The 12,013-nt window shown below is 37.3% G+C and overlaps 1 non-coding gene across 1 annotated transcript; it reads right to left on the bottom strand.

The window, feature by feature from the left end:
* Positions 1 to 2,901: 2,901 nt before the first annotated feature.
* Positions 2,902 to 2,964, bottom strand: LOC123627169. The gene has a single exon (XR_006731171.1). It is a non-coding gene; the product is annotated as a U7 small nuclear RNA (small nuclear RNA).
* Between the last annotated feature and the right edge of the window lie 9,049 nt (positions 2,965 to 12,013).

Below are 12,013 nucleotides of genomic sequence, written 5' to 3'. Positions count from 1 at the left end.
AGAGATAGGTACTAGGAAGATGCCTCTATGGGTGCAAGTTTGGAAATCTAAGAGGTACCTTAATGTTTTAATCAAAGCTCTTTGTTTTCCAGACTTGGGGTTTATCTGAGGGTTTTAGTCAGTTTTTTTTTCTGATGTGGTAACAAGCAAAATTAGATCTTGTCACATTATCGTCCTTAAATTTATACCATGGTTTTAGGTTTATGTGCAGTTTACATTCTTCCAAAATTTATCCTGAGTAGCAGTAAACAAAGGTATCTCCGAAGACCTGGCACATGATAAACACTCAATAAATACTAGTCAAATAAGTGACGAAATGAATAGTTTGTAAAATGCCTATAATGGACATTCGGGGGAGTGGAATCACACCATTATCTCTGGAACAGGCACAGTGTCTGCAGAGCTTGAACTGACAGGAACCATCAATACCTGCAGGGTTCACCAGGTGTTATCCTACCACAGTTCCCAGGTAGATTGGCTCATGTGTGGCGAGGTCTGTCTTGCTGTTTGCAAATGTGTGTCGGGGAATGCGAAAGTGACAACGGACCAATCTGGGCTCCTCTTCTTTTAATTGGGGGACATTCCATGACCCCTTTCAAAGAGGGATTGATTAATAGGCTTTTTTTTTAGTTAATTAAATTCTCAATCTTTATGACCCAGAAAATGCTTAGTAGTATACTGAGAAATATATGGTGTGTGAAAAATAGCAAGTATCATATAATCTATGGGTGAGATCACAACGGGGCGTTTTTAATATATTTATTTTTCTCCTCTGCTAGATAAGGGGGGGTGAAATGTAACTTTTTTTTTTGACACGCTACTAAACATGCCTCATGACAATTTGAGCCATGGTGTTGGCAGTTTTCTTGGCAAAAAGCCTGAGGCTATATTACTAATTTATCAGCGTTGCCATGCATATCTGAGCTTGCTTTCTATAATTCTCTCGCTCCTGTTCTCTTGGACCCTTATATTTATTCTCCATATTAGGAGTTAACAGCGTTCCTCCTTTTTAGTGCACCTGCCTCTAGATGAGTAATTGTAGTCATCACTGTCCAGGAACTCTTTGAAAATTCCTTTGTCGAGAGTCACACAGCTGTATCCTGGTCCTGAGACCACATTGGAGGCCCTTGCTAACATGCTTCTATTGTCCTTCCTGGGAAGCGTGTCCTCCTTGCATGTAGGTTTCTTGCAAATTATTTCTTCTTGAGTTTGTGACATGATCCCATACAGTCAAGCTAGTGCTTTATTCTTCTGGAGATAAAGGAGCAGGAGTGATTAGGTTTTGCCTCTCTTATCCTTTGCAATTTGCTCAAATCATGAGCTATTCCGAGAGAAGTCACCCTGACACGTGTCATAGGTGCTGTCAATTAGGTTAATAGATAAGCAGGCAGGGCACCAGCACTGAACCGTGTCATTTGCCGATGCTAGTACACACAGGAGAGCTCTGACTCATGATGTGTTGTTTTTGAAGAGTGCATTGTGATTTTTGACAGAGGAAGGAAGGAATTAGGACAAAACAAGGGAAGGAAGAATTTGTTATTTCTTTGCCCCAGCCAACTCCCTGGTTCCTGTTGCCAGACACAATTCTAATTATATATCACTTTAAATTTAAATTGGAGATATCTTTGGAGTCAAATTCTATATTTTGAGGTTAAAAAAAAAAACGAGAACATGAGAAAAATAGGAATTGTAGGGGTCTCCTAATGAAAGTAAATTACATCATTTGTGTGTAGTTAACACATTATGGGTACTGAATGATACCAATTTTTAAAATGTTTGCTGAATATAAATTACTGTGCTACAATAAGAAGTGTGTTATGATTTCTAGCAAAATATTTTACAGAAAGGATGTATCATAAGAAGCAAAATAAGAGAAACTTGCACCCAAGGACTATTATATGACAATGGCATTGTCAGGATACAGCTTAAAACCTAGGACCACTCCCCATTGTGTTGTCTGCAATGAAGCTGAGGCACAAACTATCAAATTAAAAAAAGACATGAGAAACCTAAAGTTATGCTGAAAGGGGTCTGTTCCTGGTTTTAACATCCCGAAGTAAAAATGTCCCCCTAAGGCTCAGCACCCAGAAAGTGTCTATGCGGAACGTACTTCAGACGCGCTGAATCTCACCTTCTTCATGTGGTGGTTTGCCTTCACGGTTACCTCGAAGGCTTTTTATTATGAATGTCTTTCTCATTTCTAAACAGTTAGCTTTAAGAACAAGAGGATCAGTGTACGTACAAGTTATCAGCTGCTCAGTTCCAAATGCCGACTTATATGAAGGCAGTAACCTGAAGTCAAATAAACTGTTTCTGAGAATGAACTTAGGGTGACCCCTCTGCTAATTCCCCAATTGTTACTGCACATGGGCAGGTGCTGGTTTTTAGTCTTCACAGGCACGTATGAATCATAAACCATAGAACATGTGAGCAAAAATATGAGACAAGATAGAAGTCACATATTCAAAAAATATATTCAGGAAATATTAATAGAAATGTTAAGGTCATTTTTAGCAATGTGAAGTTGAGCACATTGCTCACTTTTTCACCAGAGTACTTAGCAAAGTGTGAAAATTGTTAAAACATGTAAGTGGAATGTGATAAAATTAACACTCCATTAACAGAAAAAGAAAACAGAGAGAGAGAGAGAGAGAGAGAGAGAGAGAACAGAAACAATGCATTATTTATTTCACTTCTGCAGGCAAAAGTAAGTATAAAACAACTATTTTACATTTTAATAGCAATATTCAATGTTCATGTTGTTGTATAGATCTAATGCTTAGGTGGTTTTAAAAATAAATCTAGCTATAATTTATTAAAAATGTCAATTTAGTTTATGCTTATATTTATTTATTATGAATAGAACAAGAGAAAACTGACTTGATTTTTCCTTTGTTTTTTGGGGGCTCTTCCGATGAGGACCGGAAAACCTGCTAGACAAATTCTAAAAGAGCTGTAACACTGTCTAACTGGATTTTTCTATTAGAAATTTACACAGATTGAAAATGTCTGAAAAAGGTGTCTGTACTGAACGTGTAGACTTTTTTCTTATTTCATAAATGATAAAATATAAAAGCTACTTACATGGAACTTACATTATATTAGGAATTATAAGTCATCTAGAGATGAATTAAAATGGGAGGATGTGCATAGATTATATGCAAATACTGTGCCATTTTGTATTAGGGACTTGAGCATATGCAGATTTTGGTATCTGCGGGGTCCTGGAACCCATCCCCCATGGGTACCGAAGGACGACTTCATTGCTACTTGATAATTCAGGGGTCTTTGCATTCTAACATGTTCTCATGGTACGAGGGCACCTGATGGAACAGAGGGAGCACACGTCATTCCTATTTGTAACACAGTCATGAACCCTAGGACTAATAGCATGCCAGGAAAAATCCATCAGTTAAACACATTGTTTACAAAGTTATAAAATTGAAAGCATGCTGTAATACTTTAGAAGTTGGCATTTTAAGATTAAGTCAACAGCAACCAGCAACCAGAGTCTTATGTTCTTGCTACTGAAACAAGGTGTAACAAGAGAAGTGCTCCAAGTGGGAAAAACCGTCCTGAGACCAGGGTCATTTGGTCTAAGAGCAGCAACTCTAAGAGGATGCTGCTCCTGATACTGTCCCATCCTCCACCCTCACACATCTTTAAAATTCCGTTCTAACTGAATCAGTGTACAACATTGCAATGTTTTTTTGGTTTTTTTTTTTTTTCATTATAAGAAAGTCCCTTGACCTCCCATTTCCCATCCAGTTTCTGCTCCATTTTTCTGTTCCCCTTTATAGCAAAACTCATCAAAAATATTATCCACATTCGTTGTATCCAACTGTCTTCATCCATAGATAGACTCTTTAACCCATTCCAATCGCACTTCAGTTCCCGTAGCACCACTGAAATTGTGCTTGGGGAGTCGAGGTCACCAGTGATATCCATGTTCTCCAATCTAATGGATTTTTCTAAAAATAAAAATTGTATACATTTAAGGTGTACAACATAATGTTTTGATATACATATAGTGAAATCATTATACAGTCAATCAAATTAACATACTCATCTCTTCACTCCTCACATAGTTGCTTTTTTGTGGTGAGAGCACCTGAAATCTCTTTTCGTAAATTTCCAGTGTATAATATGGTGTTATTAATTATAGTCATCATGCTGTACATTAGACCTCTATACTTAGTTATTCTACATAACTGTTAACTTTGTACTCTGACCAACATTGCTCCATTTCCCCAACCTCCTCACCGCTGGTAACCACCATTCTACTGTCTATATTTATTCAACTTTTTAAGATTCCGTCTATAAGTGAGATCATGAAATATTTTTCTTTGTGTGTCTGGCTTATTTCACTTAGCATATTGTCCTCCAGGTTCATCCATGTTGTTATAAATGGCAGGGGCAGGATCTCCTGGTTTTTAAAGGCTGAATAATACTCCATTGTGTGTGTGTATATACACACATTCTGTGTGTGTGTGTGTGTGTGTGTGAGTGTGTGTATAACCCATGGCATGGGTTACATTGAATACAGCAAATTCAGGAAAACTGAAATCTTAATAATTTTGAATCTTCTAATCCACACACATGGTAATAAATGACCATTTACAAAGGTCTCTAATTTCCTAATAATGTTCTATAGTTTTTGAAAATTTTTTGTTCTATTTACTTTTAGGTATTAAATGTTTTTGATGCTGCTGTGTTATTGGTTTTTAAATTTCATTTTTACTTGTTTGTTGTTAGCATATGAAATACAATTGACTTTTATATATTGACCTTATATTCTGAGACCTTGCTAAATGGCATTATTAAATCTAAATAGTCTTTTTTAAAAAGAGGTTTTTTTTTTTTTTTTTACAGATTTTCTAAGTAGATTAAAATATCATCTGTGAATAAAGATAATTTTACTACTTCTCTGCAATCTGGAATTTTTGTTCTGCCTTATTTCAGTAGCCAGATTGTCCAGTACAGTGTTGAATAGACATGATAAGAACAGATTGTCTTGTTCCTGATGTTAAGAAGAAAGCATTCAGTCTTTCAACACTAAATACAATGCTAGCTGTAGGTTTTTCGTAGATGACATTTTTAAAGTCAAGAAAGTCTAATTATATACATGTATTACTGTAGTGTTTTTTAAAAATATCTTAAATGGGTGCTAAATTTTGTCAAATGAGTTTTCTGTATCTTTGAGGTAATGTTGTTTTGCTCTTTATTTTGTTACTATGGTGAATGGCCTGAAGTTTTAAATGTTAAACCAACCTTCCTGTATTGAATTCCACTTGGTCACTACCTTGGTCTTTGTTCTCCAGAGAAAAAGAACCAATAGGTTATATAGACACACACACACGTAAACATGCATACATATACACAAACATACATGAGTATACACACATACATATATTCTATATTGTTAGAAGGCATTTGCTCATGTGATTACATTGGCAAACAAGTCTCTTGATCCACTGTCCACAAGCACGAGAACCAGGGTACTGTGGTGTAATTTTGAGAACGGGAGGGCCGGCAGTGTAAAGGCGGCAGAAGACTGATGTCCCCTTCAAGCTGTCAGGCAGAAAGAGACAGAATTTGACCTTCCTTCACCCTTTTCTTTGATTCGAGTCCTCAGCAGGATGGATCATGACCATGTACACTGGGGAGGGAAATCTACTTTACTCAGTCTACCAATTCAAATATGCATCTCCTTTGGAAAATACGGTCACATACATCCCGAAATAATGTGTAATCAGATATCTGGGCATCCTGTGGACCAGTTAAGATGACACCCAAAATGAACCATTACATATTATAGTTGTAGGAAATGGTGGATTTTATTATTTAAAAAAATAACATTTAGATGATGATGAAGATTTTTGCGTTTGTTTCTATGAGAAGTATTGGTTTCTTTCTTTCTTGTATGTGTATTTAGGTTTTGGAGTAATACTGGCCCTCCTAAATTTTCTGGAAGCATTTGTATAAAAAATGGCATTATTTCTTATTTAAAATTTGGTAAAAATTTACCAGTTAACCTAAAGTTTTCTTTGTTAGAAGATTTTAAATTATGAATTGGTTTTTTTCTAATAGATATGTGGTTATTCACATTGTCTGTTTTTCCTTGACTGAGCTTTGGTAGTTCGTACTTTGTTAAAGAAATTCTTTAAGTTGTCAAATTTATTTGTATAAAATTTTGTACAGTATTCCCTTATTATCTTCTGAAAGCCTGAAGGATTTGATGTTCCCTCTTTGATTTCTGACATTGGTTAATTGTATCTTCTCTTTCTTTTCCTAATCATTCTGACTAGAGGTTTGATTTAACTTTATTGATCTCATCAGAAAACAAGTCTTTGGTTTCATTAATTTTTTCTCAGTTCTTTTTTTCTGTTTGATATTTCATTAATTTGTCCTTACCTTTATTTTCCTTTTTTCTTCTTACATTGACTTTAATTTGATTCTATTTTTCTAGTTTCTCAAGGTAGACACTTAGATACTTGATTTTAAGCATTCAAGTTTATAGATTTTCTTCTGAGTACTGCTTTGCTTGCATACTAAAATTTTTAAATCACATTTCTTTATTGCATCTAGTCCAAAATATTTTCTAATTTTCATTGTGACTTCTGTTTTGAGCCATGGCTTATTTTGATGTGTGTTTTTCAAGTTTTAATTATTTAGTGATTTTCCAGGTACCATTCTATTATTAATTTTTAGTTTATTTCCATTGTGGTCTAAGAATAAACCCTGCATATTTTAAATTTTTAAATTCAGCTAGAATTTTATTTTACTTATTTGGAATGGCCTAGAATTTGGTCTATTTGATCTATGTTCTGTGTGTGCTTGAAAATAACAAATACATATTCTCCTGTTGTTGAGTGTAGTATTGTATAAATTTCAATTAGGTAAGTCTGACTGATAGTTATTGTTCAATTCTTTTACATATACTTAGCTGATTTTTTACCAACTTCTCATAAATCAGTTGCTAAGAAAGGAATACTGAAATTTTCAACTATAGCTGTGAATGTTTTCATTTCTTTTCGTTTTATCAGTTTTTGCTTCATGTGTGTTGAAGCTCTGTTATTGGCCGCTTTTACATATAAGATTGTTATGTTTTCTTGATGAATTGAAACTTACCTTATGAAATTTTTCCTTTGTTGTAATAATCTTTGCGTCATGTCTACTTTTTCAGATATTAATATAGTTATTCCGTTGGCTTTTCTTTCATTCAGTTAAATTCTTTCCTCAGTAAAATTTACCCATTTTACCATGCAGTTTGCTATTGTTAACAAGCATTTATGCTATTGCATGGTTAGAAGTTTCTTCTTCTTCTTTTTTTTTTTTTCATTTCTGAAACATACTACATTGTATGGATGTACCAGACAATACTGCCACCATTTTTCTAACAATGCTTTCCAAGTTCTTGACCATCTGGCTAAACTGTTAGCCACTGGGTAAGAATGATGATAGATCTGTACTCTGGATAGCTCTTCTTCCAGGCAAATAACAAAGAGCTGCACTGCTTGAAGTTCTGAGCACAAAAGGGTTTCCCATCTCAACTGTCCTTTAAGGTTACTACTGAGAGGGGCTGGAATGCTGCAGTTGTTCACTGTCGGGTGGGCCAGCGCATCCTGCAGAACCTTCTAGAAACTCAGTCTGATGCTTCACTTCCTCAGTCAGCTGGTCATAGTAACTTCCTTATGAGGTCATGCATGGGGTTGAGAGGAGGTGACGCAGCAAGAGTAGGAGCCAGGACAATCTGGGCTACTTCTCATGTAACTTATCTGTGTCCTCAGCATCTGCTCATGCCTGGTATCATATGTGCCACTTCTTGATGATGAAGAGCAGTGATGCACGTCCCTCCTCACGGCTTGGCGGGTCACACAGACTCCAACTTACGATGGACAGCTCATATTACATGATGGTTTGGTGGCCTGTGATCAAGTGTTCAGTCTTCAGTGGGATTCAGTAGCAAGCCAGAAACTGTATCTGAAAAAGTAGTATAATTATCTCCAGAGAATGGAATAGCTGTACTCCAAAATTCTACATGTTTGCATGAGTTTATGCTGAGTTCATGCTTCCTATGGGCTGCTCCCAGTGAATTGCAAGTGATGCATACGCACTAAATCAGGCCCATTCCTGCGAGAGACAAAACTCCTCTGGCAGCTGACTCTAGCTGAAGGTCTTCCTGATAGCTCAGCTGAAATTTTCTAGACTGCGTGGCAGTTCAGGGCACTTCTACCAACCTCCCTTCCTTCTCACCTTCACTCCAGGTAAGACTTGACTTGTAGGCTGACAGCGCTCCCAGATTCCCCTGGCTGTCTCCCTACTTTTTCCTCACACAGTATTTTCCCTAATAAAATCCTTACATGTTTAATTATAACATGCGAGCTACTCTCAACCGCCTCCTCTTAGTTCAAGAATTCTCTACTCCGCCTGGGCAACCGCAATAGCCTCTTAACTAGTTTCCCTGTTTCTGCTTTAGCCTCTGAAAATCTGTTCACTGATAATTTATATTTTTACCGTTGAAGATTTTAGGACCAAAAAAAATCCTTGCGTAGTCATGAAGTTTATGAATTTCTCCAAATATATACATACAGGCAATTACTATGAAAAATCTGAATGTTTTTTTCTCAGTTAGGGTACTTCGGGGCAACACAAAAGAAATAAAAGTGATGGCTCCTTTCAGACTCTTACAATTTATAGTGAAAGAAAAGAATATGCAATGACCGAAGATAATACAGATTTTTACAAGGTCAGGGCCCTTGTAACTCATGTTCATTACTCTTTCCCAGATCTTAGTGCTGTGCTTTATATATAGTAAATTGTCAGTAAATATTTGTGAAATGGGTTAATGAGGTAAAAAATCAATTGTATGGTTATTCTTTCATTCAACAAATGTATATATAATATATGTATATTAAATATATACATATAAATATATATATAGTGCCAACTATGTGTCAGGTACTATTCTAAGGGCTGGAGTTAAAGTAAGGAACGAGAGGAGCAAAAATATCTATAAAGCTCCTGTTTGTGTGTGTGTATGAGAGAGACAAATAAATAAATGAGTAGAAGAGATGGTAGTTACATAGTAATAAGCATTACCAAGAAAAACAAAATAGGAAAGAGGGATAGCAACAGTGGTGACATTGTGGGTGCGTCTCCCTGAGATGACATTAGAGTAGAGAAACAACTGGGAGGAGGTGAGGGAGTTGAGGAAGCAGCTGAGCAGGTATCAGGGACAAGGTAATTCCAGGAAGAAGGAAGACCAAGTGTGCAAGCACCTCTCCAGGTCTTCGGAGACCACTGAGAGGATGTTGGCATTTACTCTGACTGAAAGAGGAAGGCTTTGGAGGGTTTGAAGAGATGAGTGCCATGCTGTGATTTAGGATGATGTGGTCACACAGGTGTCAAATGTCGCAGAACCTCATAAACAGGGAAGATCAGCAGCAGTTGGGTTGTCTTCATGGAGAAAGTCAGTTTCCAGTAAGCAGGGATTCAGATTCGTATATTCACACCACAGGTGCTTAAAGCCACTCCTAGTCCCCACCAGTCATGGTACGAAGACACAGAATACAGAGCTAAGGGACAGTTACCACTGATGGGAACTCTTCAGTGCAGTTAGTAATTAACGTTATTAGGGAGTATGAGGGCCGACGTATGGCAGAAGTTGGTGAGAAGGCAGGAAGAGGGAAAATTCTGTGCTGAATTTGAGGCACACTCTCCACTTCGGGCCTGGAGACTTACAAGTTTGGTGTTGAAGGAGCTCCTGTCTGATGGCATTATTTTCTCCGAGAAGCGGGAGGCAAGGCCTCTGCTGAGAGTGCAGGAGGAATTTGAATGCTCTGATAATTTATTCATGTGCTCAGTGATTGGAAAGTCCCTGAGCCGGAATCTTTGTTGTGGCCATCACTGTTGGTGCCGTCTGTCCAAAAGTGTCAGGAAATAAAAACCAAGCCCTGTGATCTTTATAAAAATTACTGTAATAAAAAGTAGAAGTTGAACAAGGAAGCATTTGGAATAGTTGATAAATGACATCGATAGGTGGGTAAGCAGTCCTAGATTTCCTAACAAGTGCTGGCTACTGTGGGGTTTTACACGAAGTGTATCATTCATACTCCCAACAATTCTGTAAAATAATATTTTATTATCAAACTTTAGATACGAAAACACTGAAGTTCAGAAAGACTAAGGGACTTTCTAATCTACACCACAGCAGAGCTGGAATTTGAAAACAAATTTGTTTGACCTCCAAGCTCATTGACAGTTGCTAATATCACCCTCAGTTTTAGTTATGAAGAAATTGAGGCCTGAGGAGCTGCAGTGACGTCTTCACAATCACACAGTGAATAAGTGATCTGAGATTCAATCCATGCTATCTGATACGAGAGCCTAAACAACTGTGTCTTCCTCTGTTCACTTGTTTCCATTGGAGGTTTCTGTTATGGCAGGTCTTTGATAATTTACTATCAGTGACTTTCAAGCCAGGGATATTGCTATTCAGCTTAGTTACCTCCCTGGTTAGCTGCTGCCATAATTGAGGCTGTCAACATCATGGAAGAGAATTCTTCCTGCAGTAAAGAAGCCTTGGATAGGAGTAGAGAACGACCTATTTTTTTCGCTCTGGGGCCTAAGAAAGTTGGTTCTAGATTCCAAGCTGCGGCTTCCCATTGCTAGATGCTGAGGTATTAAGTGCTGGGTTTGAACCAGTGGGATGGGACGTACGAGTAGCCTCTTCTCAGAGCCAATTTCATGGAAAGCCATCCACTACTCTTTGTGATTTTCTTGAGTTAATCTGCCAAGCTTTCTGATCAGTTGAAAATCTTAGTAGGTCTCAGCTTTATTTTGGGGAATTATAAAGGTATAGACCAAGAAACATCAGCTTAGATATTAAAGAAATGGTGTCTTAATTTGTTCTTGCTGCTGTAATAAAACACCTTAGACTGGGTAATTAATAGACAACAGAAATTTATTGCTTATATTAATAGTTTGGGAGGCTGAGAAGTCCAAAATCAAGGTCCCAGCAGATTTGGTGTCTAAATGAGAGTCCATTCCTCATAGATGGCACTTTCTTTGTGTCCCCAAACAGTGGAAGAGACAGAAGCTCTTTAGGGACTCTTGGATAGGGGCACTAATCCTGTGCTCGAGGGCAGAGCCACTGTGACCTGATTTCCCCTCAAAGGCTCCACCTCTTAATACCATCAATTGGATATTAAATTTCAACACGAATTTCAACACAGACATTCAGCCTATGGCAAATGATGAGGAAGGTTTTGCAGAACTCTATGGCAGCAATTGTTTATTTAGCCCATAAAAATAACAACCACCATGGAGTTGTGTATCATGTTAAGTATTCATGTAAGAATAATTTCCAAGATTATATAAGAAGAGTGAAGTAGCATAGGATTGTATTTCCTGGCATTGACAGGTCAGGGACTGAGACAAGTATTTGGTGATATTATTTGGACTTTGAAGGTGGTATGCTACAGTGTAACAACTCTAAAGGCATCGTTAACATTGATTGGACTTGCACTTCAGGAGGAGCCAGTATTTAGAATGCAGTGTGATTAGTGCTCTCTAGAATTGCATAAATCAATGGTCTTGTTTAAAGACAAGTATTATACCCTGAAAACTGGAGAGATTAGAGATATTTGAACTGCGTAAAAATCATTGTCATTATTATTTAGTCAATACTACAAGCTAGGCATTTTACATCATATTGCTAATCCTTATGACAGTGCTGCTAGTTAGCTATTATTATCCCTGTTTTACTGAAAAGGAAATTGAGACATAAAGAGGGTTAAGTAACTTGACCAGGGTCACACAGTTAGCAAGTGGTTAAGTTGGAATTCAAACATAGGCCTTAGCTTTTCGACATACTATCCTGCCAAGACTGAATCCTGGGCAACAGAAGGAGGATCAATTTAGAAAACAAGGGAGAGTAGGAGAGGAAGTAGGAGAGTCAGAATGTTGAGGGTGAGGAAACCTGATGGAATTCCAGACGGAAGTCATGATC

This window comes from Lemur catta, chromosome 23 (genome assembly GCF_020740605.2).
Source record: "Lemur catta isolate mLemCat1 chromosome 23, mLemCat1.pri, whole genome shotgun sequence".
Lineage (NCBI taxonomy): Eukaryota > Metazoa > Chordata > Mammalia > Primates > Lemuridae > Lemur > Lemur catta.
This window is presented reverse-complemented; position numbering and strand designations above follow the sequence as displayed.